Source organism: Fukomys damarensis, unplaced genomic scaffold (genome assembly GCF_012274545.1).
Source record: "Fukomys damarensis isolate Sample0158 unplaced genomic scaffold, DMR_v1.0_HiC HiC_scaffold_17, whole genome shotgun sequence".
Classification (NCBI taxonomy): Eukaryota; Metazoa; Chordata; class Mammalia; order Rodentia; family Bathyergidae; genus Fukomys; species Fukomys damarensis.
Window position 1 is genome coordinate 15,302,191 of NW_022900929.1, and position 19,784 is coordinate 15,321,974.

Sequence of the window (19,784 nt, forward strand, 5' to 3'; positions counted from 1 at the left end):
ATGACTCAAAAAAAAAAAAAAAAAAAATGTGGTAAGCAAACCTAGAAAAAGTGTATCACTTGCCTGAGGTCAAAAGAACACAGGGCCTAGATCTGAAACCCAGGAGTTATCTCTTTATGCAAAGTGCATTTTTTTTTTTTTTTTTTGCTACAATATCCTGCATGCTTAAACTTACATGTATAAAAATGTTAAGCCTAGGGCCAGGGATTTGGCTCAGTGGTTCCACCGCCTGCCTGGCAAGTGCAAGGGCCAAGGTTCAATCCCTGGTACCAAAAACATAAAATAAAATTAAATAAAAATGTTAAGCCTAAACACAGAAATACATACATGTAAAAATAACAATGAGACATTATTCTAATATCTGTTCAATTTGGGGAGGTTGGGGGTGGTGTTTGGTTTTCACTTTTTATGGTGCCAGAGATGTAACCCAGGGCATCATGCATGGTAGGCAAGTGCTCTACCAGAGCCACCCCAAGCCTATTCAACTTACTACAGGTAATATTAAGATAATGAACACTGCCAATCATCTTAGTCCATTTTGTGTTCCTGTAACAGGATACCTAAGTTGGTAATTTGTAAAGAATAGTGATTTTTTTTTCCTTACAGTTCTGAAGGCTAGGAAGACTGAAGGGCCCACAACTATCAAGGGCCTTCCTGATGTGTCATCTCACGTCCAAAGGCTTAAGGGCAAGAAACCATGAATAAGAAAGCAAGAGAGGGCCACCATTTCACTTTAATAACAAACTCACTTTCACAATAACAAATTCATTTCCCCAAGGAGAGCAGGTGACAAGCAACTCCAGACACTGTTACATCGGGGATATGGTTCTAACACACGACCTTTGTGGGACAGATTCAAACAACAGAAGTAATGCTGGGAAATTTAGCAGGAAACCTATCAGTTCTAACTTATCAGGTTTGAACTAAGCAGCAGTAAAAAGTGAAAATTATTATCATCCTTTTATTAGAGTTCTAGAAACTAACAGTAATTACTATTAATAAAGGTACAGGAGAAGTTGGTGACTTAACAGATTGATTTAGTTACTGCCCAGTGAAAAACCCAACTGTTATAAAATGTGAGTCATTATCTCCTGCCACCCTAGAACTCTGAGATGAAATTGATAAGAGCTTTGGCAGGTAAAGGAGAGAAAAATTCACAGATAGTTCCCAGACATCTGGCTTGAAAAGAAGATGCTCATAAACAGAAACTATATTTCTTTCACGATTAGGCAGTGTGGTAAGTGCTTAACATAAATTATCTAACTTTATCCTCAGAACTTCAGCAGGTATTATTGCTGACCCAAGTTACAAGTGGAAAAAAAATTAGATTAGAAAAGGTTAAATAACTTGCCCAAAGTCAGAAAGTACTGGATTTAAGACCTCCCCTGGAAAGTCAGAGGCTAAGTCCTTTCCACAACAGCACATGGTATTTGTTTGACAATTAAGCTGAAAGACTTTATTTTGCAGCACAGGATTGACAAGTGATACTAAAACAACAGCCAGGCAGCTGCCAGGGTTTCACTGTGATTAAATGCAGTTAAATCACATGGGCACCTTTTGACATTACTGACTGGAGAGTCACATTTTAAAACAATACTGTGTTTGTTGGGTTGTTCTTAAATTATTTTTAAGAGATGTCAGGCTTTTAATACACACTGGAGAACTTTCAATATTTACCACACACTTCTTATAGCCTCATGGCAGGGACGGCAGAAATCTTACAGTTTGGTTTTTCCAAGAAAAATTGAAATGAAGTACTGTAGGTTCATAAAAAAGTTCACTCGGGCAGAAAAAAAAATCTTCACATACAGAGAGCAGGATAACTATATAGGGAAAAAATGTTCCCATTTTATTATATATTTATCAGATCACACCACTGACACTGGGTAACACACTTTATGAGAACAACCAACAAGACTAGAGTTATCAAAGAGTAAGACTTAAACATGGATTCCTGGGCATTATCTATAAAGTTTCTGATTCATTAGGTCTGAAGTGGGGCCTAGAAACCTTCTCTTTAAAAAGCTTATATTTTTGCATGTATCAAACACACATAAGACCATATAAAATATGCATGTGAATATGAAGAACAAATACAATAAACTCTATGCATCTACCGTCAAAGTACATTTATCAGAACCTTAGAAGCTTGCTGACTCCATCACCCTCCCTCTGATGATTTAATTATGCTGATTTCTGTATTAATCATTTCCTTGCTTTACTTATTAATTTTACCCCTAGTATGTAACAACATATGTATACTTAAATAATACATTTTTAGTTTTGAAAAAGTGAACAGAAATCAGAAGCCTAGATACACAAAGTCAGTGGTACCCTTATAAATGAAGGTTGGATGGAGAAGTATAGGGAAAAATCTGAACAAAGCCTTTGTGACAGTCCAATTTCAGCATCTCAGAAAATTAACACATTTCTTCTCTGGAAAAGTTAGCAAAGGCACAAGTCCTGGAAAACAGACAGGTCAAGCAGTCAGTGTGAGGAGCAGGACACTGCAGCATGGTGCTATGGAATGAACAGCAGGGTGACAGGAGAGCAGGCTACTACTATACATTTATTGTTTGTAAGTCCACCACGGCTACCTGCAAGGACAAGCTCACCTGGGAATTCTGTCCTTGGGTTAAAGACAGAACAGTGACCAAAACAAACAGAACAGTGACCAAAACAAAAAAAAAAGTGACAGAACAGTGATAGGAAGCAGCTTGGGGATTACTGCTCTTGACGTGTCTACGTCTTTACTCACAGCCCTCCAGTCTAGAGTGGTTGCCTTCTTCACTGGATACACAGCAGACATCTTGGCATCTATTTGGCATTGTTCTGGGGATTCCCTTCATCTCCCTTCTGGTTAGATCCCTTGTTTCCTGTATCCCATGTCTTCCTCTTTTTTTAGTTTACTTTCTACTTGGTGTTTCTCACCTTCCGATTCCTTTTAATAAAGAGGACAGAGAGCCAGCCCATAGCTACCATGGCACATGCCTGTAATCCCAGCATTTGGGAGACTAAGGCAGGAGGACCACCGGGAGTTTGAAACAAGCCTAAAGTTTATAATGAGACCCTATCTCAATCAATTAATAAATAAAATAAAAAGGATATGAAAAGTAAATGTCTTGAGACTTTGTATGTCTGAAAATTCTTTATTCTAACTCACCATAATTTGGCTATATATACATAATCTGCCAAAAAAAGGTATACATCAGGAAAAGAAAAAGTTGTATAAAAATTTTATTGCTAAATTTATTGAGATATCATCAGATTAACACAGATTATTTTGGCCTCTACAATTATAAGATGTGCTCAAAGTGGTGGCCATTCTCTTCCAGACATTTATTGGTACAATAAACCGCTGAAGTGTGTATACATATGTTTCTCTATGTAACTGTGGACTCTGTATAATTCCAAATTTAAAATTATTTACTTTCAGAATTTTAAAGGCACTGGGCTAAGGTTTTCTGTCCAGGTTGCTGCAGAGAAATCCAAAGCCATTCCGATTCAGGATCCTTTATTTGTGACTTTTTTTTTGCACTAGAATCATCTGTTTGTCACCACTCTTCCCAGCCCCAGCATCCTACAATTTCCTAATGAAGGGAACTAATATAGGTATATTATCAAGGTACATTCCTCAAGTAACTGCTAATCTTCAGGTATTTCCTTAGTGATTAAGATGGACTATACGCACTTATGAGTGAACTTGTGGTTGGGGGTGGATGAGTAGGTAGTGCTTAAAGGAATCCCCGAAGGTCTTTCTCTAGGGCTTCCCAGAAATCCCCAAGAAAACAGCAAGCTACCAGCATTCTGTGGGCCTATGGAAATGCGGGGGGGGGGGGGGGGGGGTGAGGGGGCCCTAAGGGTGACTGTTCTCTGACTCAGGATGCATATAATCACTTCCTCCTCTATTTTCAGTTGGACAACAACTACCTTTCTTTCCAAATACTGAATAGATACTAACATTTGAGATTTGGGAACAAGAAAATTTAGATCTCTAAAACAAAATCCCAATTATTCTGTACTTCAAAGATGTTTTAAAATAATTATGAGTGACAAAACAATAAATAGTGAATCATTTTGCTGTGGTAAAATTATACTAAAAGTTTCAAAAATTTCTTGTGAAAAAATAAAGTTGTAATAAAAATTCCATAGCTTGGTTATTATTACAATCTAATATACCCTAGTAAGATTACATAATAAGAAAACAAGAAAAAACTATTTCTGATGTAGACATTGGATACTAGAAGACATTAAAAAAGAAACACATTAATACAAAATAAATGCCAAATTAAAAATCATAAAAACTGAAAGAGGATATTTAAACATATTTAGAAGATTATCATTTTCCCTCCAGTACTTGGGAATCAAACCCAGAGGGTATTCTACCACTGAAGTACAACCCCATACCTTTTCATAATTTATTTATTTATTGTTTTGTGGTTTTTTGTTTTTTTTTTTGGTACTGGGGATAGAACTTGGGTCCTTGCACTTGTGAGGCAGGCGCTGGAAGCACTGAGCTAAATCCTCAGCCCCTCATATTTTATTTTAAAAAAGGTTTTCATTAAGTTACCTACATTGGCCTCAAACTTGCCATCTTCCTGCCTCAGCCTCCTAAGTAACTGGGATTACAAGCATCCACTATTTTATCTAGTTAGAAATTATTCTTAAAATGAAATTTTAAAATACACCATGCACTATTTGCCTTTTCCATTAGATCTGATCTTTGTTTCAGAACAAAATATTACAGAGATGTAGAAAAAAGTTCATTCATTTTGCTGATACTGATCAAATAAAATTGCCTCAGTGATAAGACTATTTGTTGCTTCCTACAAGCTTTTTTACTTTAAAAATTTTGACTGCTTACTCTTGAAAGAAGCTAGCACCTGCCAAAGATCACCCCACACACTGACAGAGCTCATATGAGAAATTTTATTGTAGAGCCACTGTGGCATGGTGGCCCGCTCAGTGGAAGAAAAGGAAGGGAGAGGGCTGGGTGGAAGGGGCTTGGTTATATAGTGAGTGGGTGACTGCTGCAGATGGGTCAGGGATTGAGTTGGCTGCACAGGCAGCCACTCAGGGGTCATTACTTGTGATCTATTCCTCATATGGACAAGCCTCGCTTGTAGGTCGGTCTCATTTATGACTGGTGATGCGTGATGTAGGAAAATGCAACTTAAGGTGAAGAAGGAAGTTGTTAATCAGAATGGTGGCAGCCATGTTAAGGCACTTATCTTATATTCTCCCTTTTCTGTTTGTTATGGCTTTCAGAAGAGGGGCTATGAATCTCTCTTCTGTAGCTACTTCATGCTGAAAGGGGGCATGTGTGGGGTGATAAGAGGCCGAGGGAGGGATCTCTAGTCTGTCATCTCTCGCCCTATGGAAGCGACAGAGCTGTTGGAGAGCCGCTTGTTTAGGAGCTTCAAGGAGGGCAATGATGGTGAGATCGTGGAGTGATGGGGGCTGATCTAGGCATGTGCAGGAGATTGGCAGGAAGCACCACCATCAGGAAGGAGACTCGAAATGGCGGGGAAAGAATTGAGTAAGATGTATTTTGAAAGTTTTATATATAACAGGTGGAAAGGGCCTTCTGTGGCAGTAATCCAAAATACTAGTGCTGCCAAGGAGTTAAATGCATAATAATGTTGTCCTTTTAATCGGGGGGCATGTGTAACTGGGAAGGTGACTGGGTGACAGAACAGATGGACCAAAAATCTAGTGTGGAAGTTGGGTGGGAACCAGGCATGATTTAAATTTCCCAGGTGCCAATTAGAGGCCACAAGCTCATTTTTGTGGGAACTGCAGTATCTTGAGAGTAGAACTAAATTGCCTTGTCTGTGCCATGATGAGTCTAAAGAGGAACTCATATACTCGGCATAGAAAGAGCAATCTTTGGGTGAGTATGACAAGTGGCAGATTAGGTCCCTCTGAGTAGGCAACAGGTATTGGTGTGAAATGTATAAAAAGAATTGTGCATTTAGCCTTTGGGGTTGGGAGAGTTTTTGGGCCATTGGGAGATTTTAATCTGATGGCTCAACTTCTAGCTGTGAGGGTGGGAGTGTAAACTAGAAGATAAGAAAAGGGTATAGAGGGTAATTTCCTCTGAATTAAAATCTTGGAAGGTTTCCTGGTAGAAATGTTCTGTCAACCAATCTAATATCCCATCCACTGATCTTTTTTGAGGATAAAACCAACGGAGGTTGCTGTAGTTGAGTTATGAAATGAAGAAACCGCAGCAGGAATTGGATCCACATCATGAGGTTTTACCCAGAAGGCAGGCTGGCAAAGTGGTTACTTCCTGTAAGATAAGCTGATTGACTATCTGATTAGAAATCTTTTGGATTTGATTTTGGAGGAATCAGAGTATGCAGGGGCAACCGTGGCCAAAATGAGGATGCAAACAAGGGACCAAGCAAAGGGAGGATCCATGGCAGAATACTCTGAAACAGGGAGTATGATTGCTGACCTTCTAACTGTTCTTTTCTCCTTTTAATTCTCTCTTGGAGGTCTTGAACTTTAGATGTGACTATGCCTGACTGGTTAACAAAATAACAACAGTCTTCTCCTAACTTTTGGCATACGCCTCCTTGGGTGGCAGTTAGGACATCTAGGGCCCTCCGATTTTGGAGTACCACAGCCGCAAGGGAATTGATTTGGCCTTGTGAAGTGAACAAGGTGTCTGCTACTCTATCTAAGTTCTTTAGACAGTGCCTATGAAAATGAATGGATGTTGATATTCCCACTAGTCCTGTTCCCATTCCCATTAAGATTCCTGCTCCCACCAAAACTGGGGCTAGGAGGGGAATAGCTCTTTTAGATCGATCTTGGGATGGTCTTATTTTGTGACTTATGACATAAGTTGAAAAGACCTTATCTGGGTAAAGTTTTAGAGGTGGGGTCAGGAAGTCAACATAGCATGGAATGGAAGAGGTATTGAGGCACTTATATGCTGAATGTCTGCATATGAAAAATAAGCCAGGAGGGAGACATTGGCAACTATTAAGGGATAAGTTGGTCTAGCATAGGAGATTTGAGGCATTGGAGGCTGGATAGGTTTGTTATACATGTAAGGTTGGCTAAGTCTATGCGTGTGGGAAGGCCATGACATAGGCTCTATAAGCTTTATGATTTTTAGGTACATCTGTCTGACAGGTGAAATTATATGACAGGGGAATCAGGAAAGGAGTATATGGTTTTGGTACTATGGGCAGGCACATCTAACAATTAGATGTGCCAGTAGGAATTGTATTAATGGTAGTATTGAAAAACCTGAGAAGTCTCTGTTGTTAGTCTGTTATGTACCTGATTGTCTTGAGATTGATTTCTCTGTAGGGAGGGGTGTAGGTGGTTGTGAAAATTTTATGAGGGCTTGTTTGACTCGCTCGATGTGCTCTTGGAGAGCTTGGTCTTGGACTCCTCCCTCATCAGACATTCCCAGTTGAGGAAGCCTTGTAAAACAGGTGTATACCCCTTTTCCTCTGCCACAGAGTGAGACATGGGTTGTGCTAGAGCTTGTCATGAGTGCTACATTGTATTGGACACCATCTTGGATACAGATTTCGGGGTTTTTATAGCAGCTGTGGTGCACGTATGTGTTGAAGGTAAACGTTCCGGAGGAACACTCTCTACTAACAGCACCTGCTTCCGACCACCATTTGTTCCAATCCCCGGTCATGGTACACTGTGCAGGACCCCTGCAGCGAGGCATGCATGAGGGCATGGCCATCAGAGATCCCATGAACAGACCAAGACAAACAAGCATGGGAGGATAAACTAACATCTTATCTACTCTAATTGTCTGAACAAAAGACAAGGCCTTACAGAAGGCTGAAAAGGTTGGATGGCAAGGTAATGCCAGCAACTTAGAAAGCTTCAAAAAGGCCAAGGAGTACAAGAAACCAGGTTGGGTCAATGTTAGCAAATTAGAGCACCAAGAATGGCAATGATAATATAGTAGACTGCAGCTAACAAGCACCTATGGGAGGTTTTCTAATCGGAGGGGGAAGTAACGGCCAGTCCCAACCCACAGGGAAAGCCAAAGAGAAATATCAGTAGGAATGCCAAGATGTCAGTAGGTACCCCTGTGTGTAAAGCTGTACAATATCCCACAGGGCCCCTGACCATATATACTTGATTGGGAGGGGAAACAAGAGAGTTAATATAGCTTATCTGGCCCAGATGTTGGCAATGTCCATGGATCGTGAACAACTGTGTCTTCGGGAATCTGGGTGAACTTTAATTTGAGTGGCCCAGTGGGGGTGGCAGCATAGGGTAGATGGTGTCCTGTGAAAGTAACTGGAAAGAAGGAGGACTTTGGAGGAAATGTTTAAGGTGAGAGCAATGGTACCATCCCAGGTTTTTGACCTTTACTGCAGTGGGTGTGGACAATAGGACAGTATAGGGTCTTTGCCACTTGGATTTAAGGGGGCCCTTTTGGAGGTATGGTGGAGCTAACAGTACCTGGTCACCTGGGTGATAAGTGACAGGTAGAGAGGAGAGGGAGATGGAAGTAGGGAATCAGCGCGTTGCTAGAGTAGAGACTGCATATGGTTAAGCAAGGGAATTAGAAAGTGTGGTGGTAACTGTGTTGGCTGAGGGGTGAATCCCAGGTGTTACATAGGTCTTCCAAACATGAGTTCGAGGAGGGAGAGGTTGAAAGGTTTTTTTTGGCAGAGAGCGGAGGCGCAAGAGGGCAAGGGGAAGTACTTTGATCTAATCTAAATGAAGTTTGAGAGAGAGTTTGGTAAGGACTTGAGAGAGCAGTTGGTTCTATTTTACCAGAAGATTGGGGGTGGAAAGGTATATGGAAATGCCATGGGATTCTGAGGGCTTTGGTCAAAGTTTGGGATACTTGAGAAATGAATTCTGGGCCATTATCAGACTGAAATGAAGTGGGGACTCCAAAGAGAGGGACTATCTCGGTAACTATGAGTTTAGAGACAGTGAGAGCTCTTTTTTTTTTTAGAAGTAGGAAAAACTTCAACCCAGCCTGAAAAGGTGTCTACTAACACTAATAGATATTTGAATCTTTTAACTGTGGGCATGTGTGTAAAATCGAGTTGCCAGTCCATGCCTGGAAGGAGGCCCTTCACCTGATGTGTGGGGAAAGGATGTGGCCATGTGGTTAAAGGATTAGGCATATTTCACAGGAGGAAGAAAGCTGTTTAAGGAAATTAGTATCTGAAGGGGATAGAGGAAAATATGTTTTGAAAAAGTGGCCCAGAGCCTGGATGTTAGGACGGAAGAGTCTGCGAAGATAAGTCAGAATTTGTTGAGTGTGTACTTGGAGAAGAGTATTTGAAGGTGTTTGTTGGGTGTCAGGTGGTGTGTTGTCAGGGGACTTGAGTATGCCTATTATGGGGAGTAGTGCAATCCTTTTTGCTGCCTGGACAGCTTTGTTGTTTCCCTCTGTGATCTTGGATGGATCTGACTGATGTGACTTACAATGAACTATACCTATGCTCTTAGGGAGTTGTGAGGCTTTGAGGCGTTGGAGAATGAGATCTGAATTAGTAATGGAATCTCCCTGTGTGTTAAAGAATCTTCATTCTTGACAGGTGTGGTGGCACATGCCTATAATCCCAGCACAGGCTGAGGCAGGAGGATCGCTGTGAGTTCGAGACCAGCCTGGGCTAAATAATGAGTTCCAGGTCAGTCTCAACTACAAAGTGAGACCCTGTCTCAAAAAAAAAAAGAATCCTCATTCTTTCCATATGGCCGAGTGTCAAGTGAGGATATGATAAGCATACTTGGGAGTCAGTGTATATGGGAACTAATTGGCCCTTTGCCAGTTGGAAGGCTCTAATTAGGGCACGTAGGTTCTGACTGCTGGTTAGTCATGTTTGCTGGGAGGGGCATTGCCTCTACTGTCCCCTGGAGTGAGACAATGGCATACCCTGCTCTACGTACTCCCCTGTGAAGAAAGGAGCTGCCATCGGTGAACCAGAGGAGATCAGAGGTGGGCAGGGTGCCCTCATGAATATGTGAGGGACAGGGAAGGAGCTCTTCTAGGACTTGGAGGCAGCTGTGACCAGAGGTATCTTCATGAGTGTCTGGATTGAAAGGAGTGGGAAGAAGTGTGGAGGGGTTGAGTGGGGGACAAGTTTTAAAGGTTAATGAGGAATCGTTGATGAGTGAGGTCTGCAGGGATAATACTCAGCAGGTTAAGGTTTGGATATTTTTGTATGTTAAAAGTTTGGACAGAGGGTGGGCCAAGAGGACAGTGGTGCGGGGAGCTGAAGTTAAGTTTTGTTGATTCTTGAATGAGGACTGTGGCTGCAGCAAGAGCCCTCAAGCAGGGAGCCCATCCCCGAGTAGTGGGGTCTAGCTGTTTGGGGCAAAGTTTGGGCCTGTAAGGTGTCTGAGAATGCCTAAGGCAAAGCCCTGATTTTCTGAGGTGTAGAGATAGAAAGGTAGGGAGACATCTGGGAGGTGTAAGGCAGGGGCATGTAGGAGGGCCCATTGGAGATTGAAGAAGGGGGTGGCGACAGAGTTGAGAAGAGGTTCTTGAGGAGGTCCCCGTGAGGCTTTGTACAAAGGAGAGGCTAGAATGGAGAAATAGGAATCCAGGAGTGTAAATAGCCAGCCAAGCCCAAGAAAGAGAGAAGTTCTTGTTTAGATGTTGAGACGGGAATGTTGTGTATGAGCTTTTTGCAATCTAGGGTGATGGCTTTAAAACCTTGTGAAAGAAGAACACCTAGGTAAATTACTTTGGGTTGAGCAAATTGGACCTTAGATGGTGAAACCCTATAACCTTTTTGGGACAGAAAGCTAAGAAAGTTATAGGCATCTTATTGTGAGGCTTCTACAGAGAGACTGCAGAGGAGAAGGTCATCAACATATTGGAGAAGAAAGGAGGATTTAAAGATTAAGGAGGTCAGGTCTTTTTAGGGTCTGGCCAGACAGATGGGGGCTGTCCAGGAAGCCCTGAGGAAGGACTGTCCGGGTGAGTTGGATAGAGGTTTGGATATGAGGGTCTGCCCACGTGAAGGCAAAGAGATCTAGTGAGTCAGGGGGTAGTGGAATGGAAAAAAAGGCATCTTTGAGGTCTAATACCGAGAAGTGAGTTGCATGTGAAGGGATGGAAGAGAGGAGTGTATATGGGTTGGGAACAACAGGGTGTATGGGGACAATCACCGAGTTGATGGACCAGCCTGTAAGACCCATTAGGCTTTTTCACAGCAAGGATGGGAGTGTAGTAAGGTGAATTTGTGAGTCAGAGAAAGCCCTTGTTGAGGAGTTCATGAATAACAGGTTGAAGGCTCAAGAGGCTAGCACAATAAAGTGGGTATTGGCCTTGTGTAGGGAAGGCGGTGGGATCTTTGAGGCTAATCCTGACAGGAGGACAGGAAGCTAAAGAAGGAGTTCTGGTATTCCACACTTTTGGATCTACTAAATCAGGGGAAACTGGCCATCGAGGACTATGAGGTGATTTGGGGTTTCAGTAGGGTTGGAGGGTGAGGACAAGAGTGAGCGCAGGAGTCTTGTTTTGGCCCAGGATTGGCTGAGGAAGTTATAATAGCTCCCAATTTTGTTAAAATGTCTTGGCTCAGTAAGGGCACCCAGCAAGAGGGCATAACAAAAAAGGAGTGGAGGAAAGAGAAAGTCATCTATCATACAATGCAAAATTGGTGCCTAGAGTGGTTGACATGGTATGTTCCCTACCCCGACAAGAGGTCTGAGATGGAGAGGTAGGACCATGAAATTCTCAGAGGACTGAAAAAAGTCATGCCAGTGTCTAATAAAAAGGCGATCACCTTACCTGCCACCGTAATAGTTACCCTGGGCTCTCTCATGGTGATGGTCATCAGGGGTGGGAAACCAGGGCCATATCAATCATCCATCACCAGTCCCAGCAGATCTGTAGAGGGGGCATCTGGTCCGGATGGGCCGTAGCCTCTCTGGGCCAGGGGACAGTCAATGGACCAGTGACCGTCCTGTTTACACTTTGGGCAGGGACAGGGAGGTGGTGGAGGATTTGGGCAGGATCTTGCCCAATGGCCTTCTTGTCTGCACTTAAAGCATGGCCCCTGGTAGCACTGATGTTTTTTGAGCCCTCAGGTACTAGACAGCCTGGCTAGGTTAGGATTGAAGGCCTGTGCAAGCATTTGATATTTTTGTTTGTGGGCATGATCATTGTGCCCATTATGTACTTTAAATGCCATGGCCAGGACCTCAGCCTGGGATGTTAAAGGTCTCCTCTCTAAGCTTAGCCTTTATGTTGGGGTAGCTCTGTGAAAAGCTACCTCTGTCATGAGGAGTTGTCTTCCATTGGGAGTCTCCAGATCTAGGTTGGTGAATTGAAGTAGAGCCTTGGTGAGGCGCAGAAGAAATATCGAGGGGTTTTTCAGTCTGTCTTGGATAACCTCCTGGAGTTTTTTATAATTGACTGCCTTAAGGGCTGATCAGCAAAGACCCTCAAGGAGATACGTGACAAATTGATCTCTAGAGATGATTCCCACTATGGTATTGTAATCCCAACCAGGATCTGTGTCTGGGACAGCCTTGGCACCAACCAGGTGTCTGGGTATGGTCTGAGGGACCTCATCACCATTTATCCTGGCCTGCTGCCACTCTCCTGTGCTCCTCAGGGGTGAGAAAGGATCATAAAAATATCATGCTAGGTTAGACTGTAGGACTAGGTAATATAATGGAACTCGTGAACAAATGAGGCCCAACTGGCTGTGAAAGAATCCAGCCTTTTCTCAATCTGCAAAAGGTCAGACAAAGAAAAGAGAGCATGAACCCTCACCACATCTTCAGCTCCTGCCACCTCATGAAGGGGCATTTGTGTCACAGGAGTTTATCGGTGGGAAAGTAGGATAGCAGGAGCAAGAGTGGGATGGAGAGACACAAGATGGTAGAGATGAAGGGGGATCACAAGATGGCGGCGGGAAGGATCAGGGCTGGAAGAAGGAAAGCAGTGGTAAAGAAGGGGAACAAAATGGCAGAGAAGAGGAAGAGGGGATACAAGATGGCGAGGGTCTCTGAAAGCAGTAGGGAGGAGGCTCATCTGCTGGGTCATATTCTTCAGGGGCAGAGGGAGAACTCAGGGTTGTAGTAGCAAGCATGACATGGTGAGGCTGACAAGAAGAACAGAGAGAAGGCTTAGTTCTTAAGTAGGAAAAACCCTGAATATAGGGAATCTCACCTCATGTGCCCATGCACTCACAGAAGTTGTAAAGATCCCTGATAAGTGAGGGATCAAAAGTAGCCATCACGTGGCCACTTATTTTGGTTATCTAACAAATACTGGGGCCAAATTTGGGTAGAAAGCCTAATAAGACATTTAGGTTTTCGGTCAGACCTGAGGCTAAGAGCCATGAGATTTTTTAGTAGACAGCCCAAGGAAGTGTCTGCTGGAATGATTGTCCCGATCCCATGGTGGAGAAAGGAGACTTCTGTCGCTCACTGAGGCATCCTGGAGTGAGAGACAGAGAGTCATGAGAATAAAAGCACCGTTCAGGAGGGTCGTCACCACTTGGGAACAGAATGCTGGGGGCCAAAGGGCCGTAGGGGACTTAGGACCTAATGTCAGGAATTTCGAGTGAGAGGCCAAGAATGCACCAAGTATTGTAGAGGGAGGGGAAGTCTCCACCACAGGGATCGAAACCCAGACCAACAAATCCACGAATAAAGGCTGGCTACTCACCTATCGATGAGGACAGTGGTGGGCGAATAGAGGAGTCTGGGCAAATGGACACAAGTTGTCGGGCGGGAGGATCAGGGCGCTTAGCCCTCGGCGTTAAAGCTAGGAGCTGGGTAGCAGGCGATCTTAGTCACACCACCAATGAAAGAAGCCAGCACCTGCCAAAGATCACCCCGCATACTGACAGAGCTCATATGAGAGATTTTATTGTAGAGCCGCTGCGGCATGGTAGCCCGCTCAGCAAAGGAGGAAGAAAAGGAGGGGAGGGGGCTGGGTGGAAGGGGCTTGATTATATAGTGGGTGACTGGTGTAGGTGGGTCGGGGATTATGTCGGCTGCACAGGCAGCCACTCAGGCTGCAATCCATTCCTTATATGGACAAGCCTTGCTCATGTGTCAATCTCATTTACGACTGGTGACGCATGATGTAGGAAAATGGAACTTAAGGTAAAGAAGGAAGTTGTTAATCAGAATGGCGGCATTCTGATTTTAGTTTGCCTTGGAAATCAATATTGCTTTAACTAATACAAATTTTAGATCAAATTCTCATTTCACATTTGCTGTACTCCAATGAAAATATTCATATCTTTTTCTCCTACAATTTCTCTGATAAGGTATTTACAGAGGGCCACAGTCTATAGCGAATATTCTAAACTCAAAAACACTAGCAAACATTATTGGATAATATTTACATATATTATGTTTGGATCTCAGAGGAAGAATAAGAATACTAAACAGAATAGGATGATATATTCCCAATGTAAGGACTTACATTGCTTCAAAACTGATTATCTTTTTTTTTTGGGGGGGGGGTTGTTACCACAGATCGAACTCAGGACCCATTTGCAAGGCAGGAGGTGGCACCACTAAGTTAAACTGCCAACCTGAAACTGATTATCTTGAAACACCATTGCTAAGATGTATGTGAAGTATATTATACATATAAATTTTTTAATATTTGTTTTAGTTTTCAGAATAATTCACTATTACTAGCAGATAAAGCATGGGAACACATTCATAAGATGACAGCAGTGACAAGCAGCTGACTAGATCCTGATGTTTATCTCCTAAATGGTCCTGCCTCGTTTCCCAGAGATGCATACCCCAGCTCATTTGTCTACACAACTATAAACTGAAAACTGTAAAATGAGAATTGTAAATCGAAAAATGTAAATTGAATATGTTCCAGATAGCTATGAAACTGTCCCCATGGCCCACAAACTTTAATATACTAATAAGCCTTTTTTATTATATGAAATGCATGTTGGCTTACAAACAGGTCTCTTTACATCTATTCTCATCTCCTCCAATCAAGAGACAAAGAGGATAACATAGTGGCTGGAGCACAAGAGAAAAGGGGAAAGTAGCACAAAATAAGTCGCTATAGTAAGCAGATACCAGATCACAAGGTGGGGACAGATGATGTAGGTCAGATGAAATGTGTGAGTTTATTCTAAGTATAATAGTAAGCAATAGAAGAATTTCAAGAAAGAAAGTGATATGATGAGATGTTACTTTTTTAAAATGGCTGATGTATATAAGAGATGCAATTAATACATCCTGGCATACAGGTTAAGAAGCAAGTAGTATCCAAGTAAAAAATGATAGTTTGAATAGAAGGATAGAACTAGTGCTGAAGAGACCACAACTGAGAACATTTAGGAAGTAGAATCAAGAAAATGTTGAAAGGTCTTAAAGATGTCCCCAGATGCTTGTGTGCACACTTTGATAAATGGCAGTCCCAGTCTCTGGGGAAGTATACGCTGCCAGACATAAGTTGCTTACACTACAAAGAAAAGGGAATCTCTTTTTCTCGATGGGTCAGGTTTGAAACCTGCAAGTCATTTAAGTGTGAATGTCTCACAATCATCACTTGCCACTAAAATCTCCATCAAAACTTTCACTCAGGTCACTGGCAGCTGAGTGGACATGTGTTCCATTTGCTGATTAATGTTATCAGTTGCCAGAGATGCTATAGAAGATGTGGTAGAGAAGACTGGCATACAGGACACCTGAAGCAAAAAACACCTCATCAGACTCTGTGACACACACTCTTAATCCATAACATGAGTTATTCTTACAACAACGGTTAACTACAGAAAGAGTTAACTCTGCAAACCATTAAAACCATTCAAAAACAAACACAAATGTATAAAGGGATACTTTTTAGTCAGAATGTTTTGCTAGGAAACATTGTAAGAATTGGATATATTTTAGAGTAGATCCAAAAAATAGATTCCAGAGTTATATGTCAGTTCCTACTTACTTATGTCTTATTTTTCTAACATAAAAACAGCAATCAGTTGCCAGCTGACGACAGTCTTCACTGATGTCCTATGATAGCACAACACTGCCACCTTCTGGAAGACATTACTAGCAAACTTTTTATTCCTAATCCCTTTTATGAGTTGGGGGGAGGGGAAGATGAAGACGACACTGGTTGATTCTGTCCTTTGTAGACCATTACATTTAGATAAAACCCAGTAAAGAGGAAAGATTCGGATGCAACTTTGCTATTTTCCAAAATAAAAAGCATAAACTGTATTTACTTTCTGGTTTTGGTTACTGGGATGAAGGGAAGGTATGACCATGCAAGAGCACCAGGGAGCTTTTGAGAGCAAATTTCTGTATCCTGACTACCAAGGATCACACCATTCTGTGCCTGAGTTACAACTCCAATATCTTACATGAAAGGAAATAATTTTACTGCATGATGATATCCACAAAGACAGATAAAGAATTAAAAGAATAAAAATACTTCATACCACATATTTACAGAAAGCAAGGAAATTTTTTTAAGTTATTGTGTGTTTTGTAAATAAGGAGAGGAAGAGAGGATGAAGGGAGGGAAGGGGGATGAGAAAAAAGAAGCAGCAAGATATGCTATGCACAGGTACAAATTCCCTGTGATGAATGTTATTATATATATCTAAAATGTATCAAGAAATTTTTTATTTACTTTTTTTCTTTTTATTGAGTTCATCGGTACATTCTAGGTATACAGTACAGTTGCATTCATTACTGGGATCTTGTACCTTTACATGACAGGTCCTGGTTCTCATTTTTTCCCCTTGTCCCTGCCCTCCCTTCACCCCCTTCCCAATAAATTTTTTAAATGCAAAAAAAGTTACTGTGTACAGTATTTACATAAAATTCAACAGTTCTGGGGGGCATGGTGGCACATACCTGTAATCCCAGCTACTTCAGAGACTGAGGCAGGAGGACTGCAACTTTGAGGCCAACCCAGGTAACTTCCAAGACCCTGTCAATCAATCAATCAATTAATAAATAGAGCTGGAACTATCACCCAATGGTAGAGTCCCCCTAGGTTCACTCTTCATTACCGGGGGAAAAATTAACACTTTTGCTGTTTATAGCTCAAAGGCCTAAGGCCAAAATAAATCAGAAAGATTATACTATGATTTTAAATATGAACATGGAAGGGTTTCAAAAAGATCCCAAGGTACACAAAAATTCAATCACTTTGTTCCTAGTACAGGAAGATCTGATGAAAGGAAAAGGCCTTTTTTATTCTATTGTGTTTTGTCTCCCTCACAAAGCTGGGGGATAATCTGGCAAATCTGGGTGCTCAGCATTTATATAATCTTAGTATTTTCAGGGTGTGGAGGAAGTCACACAAGAATCTATGTGATATCAAACTTCCAAGAGGCCCAGGGCATACACATCCATCTTGGGAACTTGACAGTGCATTTGTTGGTGACAAATGCCATAAGGTATCAAGAGCCCCAAGAACACAAGAAAACAAATTACCAAGTGAGAATACAGATGAAAAACAGACCTAAACAAAGAGCAAAAGTCACATTAACACACTCATTCCCCCCTTCCCTGCTGATAACATACACTAACTGTTTATAATTGATGCGGGCTGTGATAGTGACTGGGAACTTTTGAAGTATGTGTCAACTGGAGGGAGAGGAATTAGAGGGTGGAACCCCCAAAAAAATCTCTGTTATTTGTCCTTAGAGTTTAGTCATTAAGTTTCCAGTTCATGGCAGGTAACAAGAGATCTTAGTATTCTAAAATCTGCTTGCACCACAATTGTCTGTTTTTTCACATCTCTCTGTAATCCCAGGAAGGCTACACTTTTGGAGAGGAATCCCAGGACAACTTAACGGTTCCAACAATAGGAGAAGAGCTGGAAAAGATACAGTCATAAAATTTAATTACAGTCATTTCCCACTCCACTTTTTTTTTTTTTTTTTTTTTTTTTTTGTGGTACCAGAGATTAAACTCAGGACCTTGAGCTTCTGAGGCAGGTGCAGTGCCACTGAACTAAATCCTCAGCCCCAACTCCACTATGTAACGACATGGCTACCTCTGCTCTGAGAAGGTAAATTTGCCTGTCAGAAGGAGCAGCAGTTTCAGCATACCAGAGTAACTGGCACAGATTCCAAATGGAGCAGCATCATGATACAACAGTGATCCACAGACCTTTGGATTGCTCACACACAGATACAAGTTCTCAGTGTTGGCTCCACTTAGAGTTTAATGGGTAAGTGGTACATAAGTAAAAAAGAACCCAGAACACAAAAAGCATTAAGGGAAAATAAAATAAGTATCTGGATCATAAAGACGTTTAGATCCTGGGGAACTATCCAGGTAAATCTTTTCAACTGAATTCTAATAATTTTAAAACTCAAACATCTCCCTTCAGTAGCAAATAGCTCTTTGAATTTATATTTTTAGAAAAGTTAATGTGATATGTATATGCCTAAGTTACATGACTCATTTAAATATATTTTATGTAAATACCAAAAAATATTGAGAAATATGGGCAGTTCCCTCCAAAATTAAGAGTTCTCTATGAACCAGCAATTTCATTCACAGGTATGTATCTAAAAGAACTGAAAGCAGGAATTTAAACCAGTATTTTATACCAATACTCGTATCAGTGTTGGTCACAAGAGCCAAAAGATGGTAACAATCCAAATGTCTAACCACTAACAAAAGGATAAACAAAATGTAGTATATTTTACAATGGAATATTAGTCAACCTTTAAAATGAAGGAAATGTCAACACATGCTACAATATGAATGAACTTTAAAGTCCTTATGGTAAGTGAAACAGACCAGATACAAAAAGACAAATACTTTATGACTCCATTTATATATGAGATACCTGGATTAAATTCATAGAGACAGAAAAGAGAATAGTGGTTACGAGGGGCTGGAAAGAGGGAAGAATAAAGATGTATTGTTTAATGGGTACAGAGTTCCAGTTTGAGGAAATTAAGAGTACTCTGGTGATGAAGGTGGTAATTGTTGCATAACAATGTAAATGTACTTAATGCAACCGAAATGCACATTTTAAAATAGTTAAAATGACAACTTACATCATCTCAACACAATTAAAAATAATAATAATAAACACTAATGTGGAAACACAGTCATAACTAGGCCATGGGGAGGAAATCAAATCTTGGACAGTATACCAATTTCCCTAGAGAGGTATCTATCTATCTATCTATCTATCTATCTATCTATCTATCTATCTTTCTTCAGATTTTCAGAATTCCTACTACCACTCAACTAATGAAATGAGAAAAACGAACATCAAAACTATGTTAACAGGTTTTAGTCAACTACTTTTCCTAGCATGTTCCAAACAATAAAGAGCAAAATAGTTACAACACTCAAGCTCTACACACATTATATCTTCAAATAAATGTCAGCTAACATGATATAATGGCCTAAATATTGGTGACCAACTGTCCAACATGGCTCTCACAAATTTAATACAGTATATTAAACATGAACAAGACAGTAATTTCTTAGAGCCTGCCTGAAATAGAAAATCAAATGAAGAAAACTGAAGTATATTATAGTGTATTTTTCAAGGTAGTGAGAAAAAGAAGCATCAACGTCTGAAACACTGAATACTACTAAATACAATTATTAGGGGCTCATACCCAAGGAACTGCTACATCAGATGCTGTTATTCGTTTAATTTAAAAACAGTATGTCAAACTATAGAAACTTTTTAAAGTTAGAGATTAACAGTCCAGACTACAAAAATATATGAACCATCAGAAATAGTAAAAGATATTAAATAAAGCCAATAGGCAAGTATACTGAAAATATGTGTCACATTTCTGACATTCAATAGGTTAATATCCTTA

At 41.0% G+C, this 19,784-nt stretch overlaps 1 protein-coding gene across 1 annotated transcript in view; it reads right to left on the reverse strand.

The window, feature by feature from the left end:
* The window catches only part of LOC104853025 (cytochrome c oxidase assembly factor 1 homolog), an 80,193-nt gene extending 63,339 nt beyond the window's left edge, over positions 1 to 16,854 (reverse strand). The window contains exon 1 of the mRNA XM_033764843.1: positions 16,831 to 16,854. The gene's annotated coding sequence lies outside the window, so the exon portion shown is untranslated. The remainder of the gene's footprint in view (positions 1 to 16,830) is intronic.
* Positions 16,855 to 19,784: the final 2,930 nt, after the last annotated feature.